The following is a 10,161-nucleotide window of genomic DNA, read 5'->3' as shown; positions in this document are numbered from 1 at the left end:
CAAAAAAAAAAAAAAAGACAGGTATTATTATTATTATTATTTGAGATGGAGTCTCGCTCTGTCACTCAGGCTGGAGTGCAGTGGTGCCATCTCGGCTCACTGCAAGATCTGCCTCCCAGGTTCATGCCATTCTCCTGCCTCATCCTCCCGAGTAGCTGGGACTACGGGTACCCGCCAGCATGCCCAGCTAGTTTTTTGTATTTTTAGTAGAGACAAGGTTTCACCGTGTAAGCCGGGATGGTCTCGATCTCCTGACCTCGTTCTGCCCACCTTGGCCTCCCAAAGTGCTGGGATTATGGCATAAGCCACCGCACTCGGCCAAGACAGGGTTACTTTAAGGTTACTTTCCTTGTAAGGGTTAAAGCAGAGTTAAAGGGCAGAGTTAACTGCCCTTTCTGAGTGGTTGCTGCAAATCTCCTGGTTTTTGGGGAAAACTGGTCTGTTTGGGAATTATCCTGCTTCCTTAAAGTTTCAGTTTGATGATGTGGCACTTAGCACAAGTGACTCCATTTTGGTTTGGTCTGTTGGGGCCTCTGTTGGGGTTCAGTCCAAAACAATGCCTCCCTTCGGTCTTATTTAGTGGCAGGCACAGAAGACTGAGAATGAATAGACATGGTAGTTAAAGAAAAAACTATATTCGAGAAAAAAGCAACATGAAGGCCACACTTTACTGATTGCCAGTCTACACTGTTGTGTATTTTTCCTAGCTCTAGTGGCAGTCTCTGACAGCATTTTTTTTTCCCCACCAAGCCTAGAATCAAAATAGCAATTGCGGTTGCATTCCCACTTCTGTGCCTCTTCTGAAGTTGGTCTCCCTGCTGGAAATACTGTCTCCTCTCTTTTCCATCTGTCCAAATGTTATCTAGAAAGCCCTCCCATTCAGCTCAGTGCTTTCTCCCTTCTTGAACTCTGCTGGTGTGCTCATTTGTGGGCTGGTATTATCTGTGTGTTCATGTGTTTATGGTTTCTTCCCAAGCTCCCAGAGCACCTGGTGCAGAGCACCATGTTCTGCCTTCGGTGAGAGCTCAGGAGTGGCCATGAACATCCAATACCAGCACAGCCCCTCCATGGACCTGGAAGGAAGCACCCTTTGCATGAGGCAATGGGACACATCCTTGGTTAAATTAGCAATAACAGTAGTTATTTTTGTTTAATGGCTCTAATTTCTCAGATAGGAGTCAGGGTCTGTTGTGGAAAGAGGAATGTTAGAAATCATGGAAAGTTTAGGGAGGAAAGAAGACAGCATTAAAGAGAAGCACAAAGTGTTAAGGCAGATATGTCATTCAGCCTTAAAAGCAAGAATGGCCAAGATACATTTTAAGTGCTGGAAATAAAGACGCCACTTTAGCTGTGGGACCTGAGTAAGCTGCTTAATGTTGTTTAACTTATGCAATTTCCTCATCTGGACAATGGAGATAGTAATTGTACGTACCTCATAGGGTTGATAGGGGCATTAAATGAATTAAACACATCAAGGACATAGAGCGCTGTCCAGTACCCAGTAAGTACTTGCCATTTAGAGCCCAGCATGAGCCTCCTGACCCCAAGCCCAGTGATGACTTAGAGCAATGATGAACCAAGCCAAAGACCCCAGACTGTCAAATGAAGGATGAAATTAACACCTTAAATGTGCAGTTACCAAAAGATAACTCTATTATAAAGCTGGGCACGGTGGCTCATGCCTGTAATCCCAGCACTTTGGGAGGCCGAGGGGGGCGGATCACAAGGTCAGAAGATCGAGACCATCCTGGCTAACATGGTGAAACCCCGTCTCTACTAAAAATACAAAATATTAGCTGGGCATGGTGGCAGGCGCCTGTAGTACCAGCTACTCGGGAGGCTGAAGCAGCAGAGTGGTGTGAAACCACTCTGTGAAAGTGGGAGGCAGAGCTTGCAGTGAGCCGAGATAGCACCGCTGTGCTCCAGCCTAGGTGACAGAGCGAAACTCTGTCTCAAAAAAGAAAGATAACTGTATCTTTTTCATACTGCTGTTAAAGGCATACCTGAGACTGGATAATTTATAAAGACAAAGAGGTTTAGTATACTCACAGTTCCACATGGCTGGGGAGGCCACACAATCATGGTGGAAGGCAAAAGACACGTTTCACATGGCATCAGGCAAGAGAAAATGAGAGCCAAGCGAAAGGGGAAACCCCAAATAAAACCATCAGATCTCGTGAGACTTAGTCACTACCACGAGAACAGTATAGAACAGTATGGGGGAAACCACTCCCATGATTCAATTATCTCCCACAGGGTCCCTATCCCAACACGTGGAAATTGTGGGAGCTACAGATTTGGGTGGAGACACAACCAAACTATATCAATAACCATACTTCAGAAATTTCTTTTCTTTTTTTTGAGATGGAGTCTTGCTCTGTGGCCAAGCTGGAGTGCCGTGGCACAATCTTGGCTCACTGCAGCCTCCACCTCCCAGGTTCCAGTGATTCTTCTGCCTCAGCCTCCCAGGTAGCTGGGATTACAGGCATGCACCACCATGGCCAGCTAATTTTTTTTTGTTTTGTGTTTTTTTAGTAGAGATAGGGTTTCATCATATTGGCCAGGCTGGTCTCGAACTCCTGACCTCAGATGATCCACCCACCTCGGCCTCCCAAAGTTCCATGGTTACAGACATGAACCACCATGCCAAGCCCATGCTTCAGACATTTCTAAGACAAGAGGGCTAAAATTAAATCAGATTTCAGTTTAACTAAAATTTATTGGGTGATTTTATGTGCTACATCCTGGGGGTGCAGAGATGACTAAGGCATGGTTGTTGACCTCAGGGACTTAGAGCCAGGGAGATACAGTTGTGTGTTGATTAACGATGATTAACGATGGGCTGTGTTCTGGGAAATGTGTCGTTAGGTGATTCTGTTGTTGTGCTCATGTGATAGAGTGTACTTAAACCTAGATGGTATGGCCCAGTGGTCCCCAACCTATTTGTCACCAGGGATCAGTTTCATGGAAAAATTTTTTTTTTCCATGAAACAGGGAGGCGGGATGGTTTTGAGATGAATCTGTTTCACTTCAGATCATCAGGCATTAGATCCTCATAAGGAGTGCCACCTAGATCCCTCACATGCACAGTTCACAATAGGGTTCGTGCTCTTATGAGTCTCATGCTGCTGCTGATCTGACAGGAGGTAGAGCTCAGGCAGTGATACTCACTGGCCTGCCCATCACCTCCTGATGTGCGGCTCAGTTCCTAACAGGTCACGGCCTGGCCCATGGTCCTTGGTGTAGCCCACTCCACACCGAGGCTGTATGGTATAGTTTATTGCTCCTAGGCTACTGACCTGTACAGCACATACCTGTACTGAATACTGCAGGCAGTTGAACACAATGGTAGGCATTTGTGTGTCTAAACATAGAATAGGTGCAGTTAAAATATGGTGGTGTAATCTCATGAAACCACCATCATATATGTGATCCATCATTGGCTGATACATTATTACCAAGTGCATGATGTATATCCTTTCATTATATTCAGCAAAGTGTCAAGGTGGATAAGCAGTATTGGAAGAACATTATCCAGGTCAAAGAGGATATTGAAAGATAATGAAAACTTATGAAATATGAAAAGATATGAAAAACTTACATTAAGCCATAAAGATTCAGTTACGATATTTTTGGTTCATTGAAAAGGGATATGAGGTCAGGTGCCATGGTTCACGCCTACAGTAATCCCAGTACTTTGAGAGACCAAGGCAGGCGGATCACTTCAGGTCAGGCGTTCAAGGCCAGTCTGGCCAACATGGTGAAACACTGTCTCTACTAAAAATACAAAAAGTAGCCAGGCATGGTGGTACATGCCTGTAGTCCCAGCTACTCAGGAGGCTGAGGTGGGGAATCACCTGAATCCGGGAGGTAGAGGTTGCAGTGAGCGGAGATTGTGCCACGGCACTCCAGCCTGGGCGACAGAGCAAGACTCTCTCTCCCAAAACAAACAAACCAAACAAACAAAAAAGAAAAGAAAAGAAAAGAATGGCTCCTGAATTGGTCTTGGGAGAAGCTGTCTATATGTGAAAGGCAGCAGTCTGGGGCCTCCCTGGTTTTTGGTGAGCCCAATGCCACCTAACAAGAAGAATTGCTCTTCATTTGCTTGGCCAGGTGGGGAGCAGCTGAACTTGGTCTGTGTTCACTTAGTCTGCAGCAGCTCACTAAGTGCTCTGAAGGTAAAACACTGAAGTGAATGTGTGGATCACGTATCATCTGGGGATGTGAATCTCCCATCAGAGCAGGGACAGGTTTATTTTTTGCAGAGGTGACTAATAAAGTATTCTTTTACATCTCTACAGGACTTTATGCATTCTTTGTTGCATGTGTAACGAATGAAAATCTGGTGTCAGACTCTGTACATACCTTCACTTCTTGCAGAAAGTGATTAATCACTGTATTAGTCAGGGTTCTCTAGAGGGACAGAACTAATAGAATAGATGTGTATATAAAGAGGAGTTTATTATGGAGTGTTGACTCATGTGATCACAAGATGAGGCCCCACAATAGGCCATCTGCAAGCTGAGGAGCAAGGAAGCCAGTCTGAGTTCCAAAATCTCCAAAGTAGGGAAGTCAACAGTGCAGCCTTCAATCTGTGGCTGATGGTCCAAGAGACCAGAAGCTGAAGAACTTGGAGTCTGATGTTTGAGGGCAGGAAGCATTCAGCACAGGAGAAAGATGGAGACCAGAAGACTCAGCCAGTCTAGTCTTTCCATGTTCTTCCACCTGCTTTTTATTTTGGCCACGCTGGCAACTGATTAGATTGTGCCCAACCAGATAGGGGGTGTGTCTGCCTTTCCCAGTCCGCTGACGAAAATGTTAATCTCCTTTGGCAACACCCTCACAGACACACCCAGGAACAATACTTTGCGTCTTTCAATCCAACCAAGTTGACGCTCAATATTGACCATCACAATCACATTGTAATGAAAGGTAGAACATCTGATTAAAATGTTTGCTTTCTCTATTATAAGAACTTCACTGGGTCCTATATTTGGTACCGCCTGTGTACTCAACTCTTCTTTTAGACATTGCTGTAGCAGTGACCAGTACTGCACAGGAGAAACCTGTCAGTACCTCCCTGCAGCCTCCTGATTCCTGCCTTGGGACCTCTGATGCTGGGACATGGGATTCCCATGTGCCCCCATTCAGCACTCACACGTGTGCAACCTGGAAATGTAGGGGAGGTAATACCCCTAGGGAAACCCTTAACTCATGGAGGCTGATGGGTAAATGCCATCCCTTTCTTCCCTGTGGTGGTGGTGACATGTGGTTCCAAGACACATTTCATCAAGCTCCTTGGGTGTTCCCATAGGATTGAGCCATGCATCTGAGGTGGTGGCCAACCTGCCTGCACATCTGCCAACTGTGATCAACTGTGATCATAGATGAACATCTGCCACAGGCTGTGCATTCATGTGAACCTGGATCAAGATGGGTCCCTTCTGAATTTCTCTTACATCCCTAGTGCCAAGAACTCTTTCTTTCTTATCCAGTGGAAATGTCCCTTGTGTCACAGGTTGAGTCTTCTCTGTCGCAGGAGGTAGTCTTCCCTAGGGTAAGTCCTCCTCCCAGGTTGGATTATGAATATTTATAGAAAAACTTTGGGATTGGAGATGGGAGGGGCCTTTCTTTTTCAAGAAAACTCAGCCTTCAGGATGTTGGTCTTGTCGTGGCCTCCAAAAAGCCTGTTTTGAGAAGGAAAGCTGAATAGGGATCCATCTGTTCTTGGCTGTGACTGATTCCTTGCCCAGTACTCCGAATCTCAGCTTTACCTATTTGGTGGAATATGACTACAAGGGAATAAAAATTGTATCTTTCTAATATTAAAAATATTATCCTCATTACACAGGCAATGGAGTTAAGGCATAAAGGAAAGAGAAATGTGAGCCTCTCACAGGGACACTGAAGAAAATCTAGAAATTAAGTGCATGAAAAAACACACATTAAGTTTTTTATTAAATTGTCAGAACAGTTTTTAGATACCTATTATAATACCTGGGGATTTTAAGTTCACTCCAACTTCTTGTGTTGATACTATAAATGCATAAATTTATGGTACCATAAATTTTGTCATTGGGTGAACATCATAGAGCATACTTACACAAACCTAGGTGGTACAGTCTACTACATACCTAGGCTATATGGCTTAGTCTATTCTTCTAGGCTACCAACCTGTACAGCCTGTTACTGCACTGAATACTGTAAGCAATTGTAACACAATGCTAAGTGTTCATCCTGTTAACTGGCGTTCTTATTAGCTGTTTGCATGGTCATATTAAATTAAAAATAAGAACAAGGAATTCTGGGAAGATGATGGCAGAGCTTTCTACTTTTTACAAATTCGTAAATAAAATAGAGCACTAATGGCCAACCAAAAACACATGGATGACATTTACAACAAAACTAATTACAAGATATCCCCAGAAACCTCAAAACACAAATGGCAAAGACAAACAGACAACAGCCACAAGACCTTTAGAGTATCAGTGTCTATGTGGAAGAATGCAGAGGGAACTAATGGGGTATTTGACAGACCAGAGAATAGGAGCATCCTCAAAGAGCAAACAGGTGTTAACTGGAAAGTACAGTGGACCAATTTGGGAATGGTCACTGAAATCGGGAGGGGTTTTGTCCTCTCTTATCATGGACGAGCACAAGCTGCCTGGTGTGAGGTCTCAAGGGGCTAGAGGAGACTCCCATGGACTCTCTGAAATTGTCCCTTTCAGGATAGGGTCCCATACTGAGAAGCAACTGCTGGGAATAGAAATTGAATTGAGCAGAGTGGGGCCAAAAAACATGAAGGAAGGAGAAGGTCCAGATGAAAAAGCTGGAGGGGCACAGAGCCAGCATGTCTCAAAAGGCAAACCTCCAAAGTTTGGAGGAGACAGCATAAGTGAAGTGGGGGTTCTGTGAAATGAGAAAAGCTACCTGGAAGCACTCCTCCTTCTAAAATTTCAGGAAAATTAATTTTACGTAAAAACGAGCAAGCAATTGAGGTCAAATCTCATACCAAGTTATTATTTTTAAAAAGAGATTAAAGAGCAGAATAGCATTTCTTCAGACAGAGAAAACACATGGAAAAACATGCTCTCAAATCAAATCAACTCTGTAATCCTCTCATTCGAAATAAGGTAAAAGACACTGAGAAAATTATATAAGACATGCAAAAACAACATAAGTCAGAATTAGACCAGCAGGAAAGCTTGTGGAACTGAGAAAAACCCCTAAAAATAGAAGAAAAAAAATTTCAGAAATGAAGACTAAACTAGGAGGAATACAAATGCAAATAAAACAATAGATAATGTCTTTAAAATAGCCTAAAGGAGAAAAATGTTAAAAAATAAAGGAGGAAAGAGATGAAATTCTATAAGAAGTTACAAATGTTTTGCAGATAGGCAAAGAAGATCCAACACCTACGTAATAAGAGTCCCTGAAGAAGAAAACTAAGGCAAGGATAGAAAACAAACACCGAAAGCTATAGTTTCAGAAAAGTTTCCTGAAATGAAAAATATTTGGAATTACATGTTGAAAGAGCTCACCATGCTATTTCTGTGCCTAATACAGTCATGGCTCATGATCTTAGGAAGCATCTAAAGCAGGTAGCAACTTCACAGCATGGATGCTGGATAGATTGACCAATGTGTTTGCTCCTTGTCCATCCACCAGTCCCCACAAGCTGAGAGAGTGTCTCCCCTAATAATTTCCTAAGGAACATACTTTAATACGCCCTGACAGGAGACGAAGTAAAGATTTGCATGCAGTGGTTCATTAAGATGGATGGCAAGTTCCGAACTGATATAATCTACTCTGCTGGATTCATGGACGTCATCAGCATTGACAAGATGGAAGAGAATTTCTGTCTGATCTGTGGCATCAATGGTCGCTTTGCTGTACATCGTATTACACCAGAGGAGGCCAAGTACAAGTTATGCAAAGTAAGAAAAATCTTTGTGGGCACAAAAGGAATCCCTCACCTGGTTTCACGATGCTCACATCATCCACTACCCTGATTCCCTTGTCAAGGTGAATGATACCGTTTAGATTGATTTGGAGACTGGCAAGATCACTGATTTCATCAAGTTTGACACTGGTAACCTGTTTATGGTGATTGGAGATGCTAACCTTGGAAGAATTGGTGTGATCACCAACAGAAAGAAGCACTGTGGATCTTTTGATGTGGTTCATGTGAAAGATGCCAATGGCAACAGCTTTGCCACTTGGCTTTCCAACATTTTTGTTACTGGCAAGGGCAACAAACCATGGATTTCTTTCCCCAAGGAAAGGGTATCCACCCCACCATTGCTGAAGGGAGAGATGAGAGACTGGTGGTGGGTGAAACGGTGGGTAAAACAGAACAATGGTGAAGTGGTCTCTGGGTAGCATGTTAGATTTTTGTGTGTAATTAAAAATAACATGGAATGATTAATAAAAAAAAAAAAAAGAAAGAGCTCACCATGTACTTGAGAATATTGATCCAGAATTGATAACTCAAAATGAATAACACTAAGACACATTCTAGTCAAATAATTGAACTAGAAAGAAAAAAATCATTTGCTTATTGCAGCAAGATGAGCAAGTGACTTAGAAGAGAAAGTCAATTAAATTATTTTCAGGGTTTTTTTTCACAGAAATATTTTATGCCAGAAAAAAAAAATGGAGAAATATGTTTAAGATACTCAAGGGAAGAAAATGGGAGGCAAAGATGTCATATCCAGGAAAACTGATTTTTAAGTTTAAAGATTACTATTACCAATCTGCAGAGACTCAGAAAATAGTGCTTCCATGAACCTTTCTTGAGGAATCTACAAGAAAAAAAAGCTTCAGACAACCCAAAAGACTAGAAAGACAACAGGATAAGTTACTTATAGACCTTGGACTAAAAGAGAGGAAAAAAGAAAGAGTATGGCTTATAATGGCTATATGTTGGCTATATGTTCTGACACTGTAAATTTAGCACAGCTTTAAAAAAAAATAGGGGGAGACAGGAGCAGTTATATACAAAAATGTTTTTAACTGTTTTCAGTTAAAGCCTTTTAAAAAATTAATCATGCCATGTTATTTTTAATTATGTACAAAGATAAAACATGTCACCCAGAGACCATTTCACCCACACTTTGTTTGGCCACAGTCCCATCTCTTGTCTCTCCCTTTAGCAATGGTGAGGCAGACACCCTTTTCTCGGGGAAGAGAAATCCATGGTTTGCTGCCCTTGCCAATAACAAAAATGTTGGAAAGCTGAGTGGCAAAGCTGTTGCTGTTGGCATCTTTCATGTGAACCATGTCAAAACATCCAGGGTGCCTCTCTCTGTCAGTGATTACACCAATTCTTCCCAGGTTAGCACCCCCTTGAGATTGGAGGTGGTTGTATTAGTATCATTAAACTGTTGCATCCAAGAAAATGATGAGATATTCTAACTATATTATCTTTTGTGTTTTACAGAACTGGGGTTCCCAGTGTGGCAGAAAAGAAACATAGATGTAATTCAGAAGAGATGTTTAAAAACTTTGATTTAAATGAGAAATTATCAATATAACTCGAGGCATTTTATTTTAAAAATATTATGTGTATGTATGTGTATGTTTGTGTGTATGTATATTTCTGGTTCTGACTAATGAAAAGACCTAGAAATGAGCACCTCTTGTGCCCAGATTTTGGTTTTAAAATATCATTTCGCACTAAAAGAAATCAGAGCTCTTGGATAAATGGTTGATTCCAGATCTGGGGTAGAAAATGTCCAAAATGGGGTTGGTCAGGGTAGCTCACACCTGTGATCCCAGCACTTTGGGAGGCTGGGGTGAGAGGATCCCTTGAGCCCAGGAGTTTGAGACCAGCCTGGGCAACACAGTGAGATCTCATCTCTACAGAATAAAAAAAGTTTAGCCAGGTGTGATGGCATGTGCCCTGTAGTCCCAGCTACTCAGGAGGCTAAGGTGGGAGGATGTCTTGGGCCCAGTGAGTCGAGGCTGCAGTGAGCTGTGATCACACCACTGCACTCCAGCCTGGACGACACAGTGAGACCCTGTCTAAAAAAAAGCAAAAACAAAAACAGAAAGAAAGAAAGAGAGAAAGAAAGAGAGAAAGAAAGAAAAGAAAGAAAGAGAAGGAAAAGAAAGAAAGAAAGAAAGGAAAAAGAAAGAGAAAGAAAGAAAGAAAAAGAG

General features: G+C 42.4%; 1 pseudogene; it reads left to right on the top strand.

Annotated features, from left to right (window-relative positions):
- The first annotated feature begins 7,568 nt into the window (after positions 1-7,568).
- On the top strand, positions 7,569-8,366 carry LOC117093532 (annotated as a pseudogene).
- Positions 8,367-10,161: the final 1,795 nt, after the last annotated feature.

The sequence above is a fragment of the Trachypithecus francoisi genome, unplaced genomic scaffold, assembly GCF_009764315.1.
Source record: "Trachypithecus francoisi isolate TF-2019V2 unplaced genomic scaffold, Tfra_2.0 Lachesis_group12, whole genome shotgun sequence".
NCBI classification, from domain to species: domain Eukaryota; kingdom Metazoa; phylum Chordata; class Mammalia; order Primates; family Cercopithecidae; genus Trachypithecus; species Trachypithecus francoisi.
This window is presented reverse-complemented; position numbering and strand designations above follow the sequence as displayed.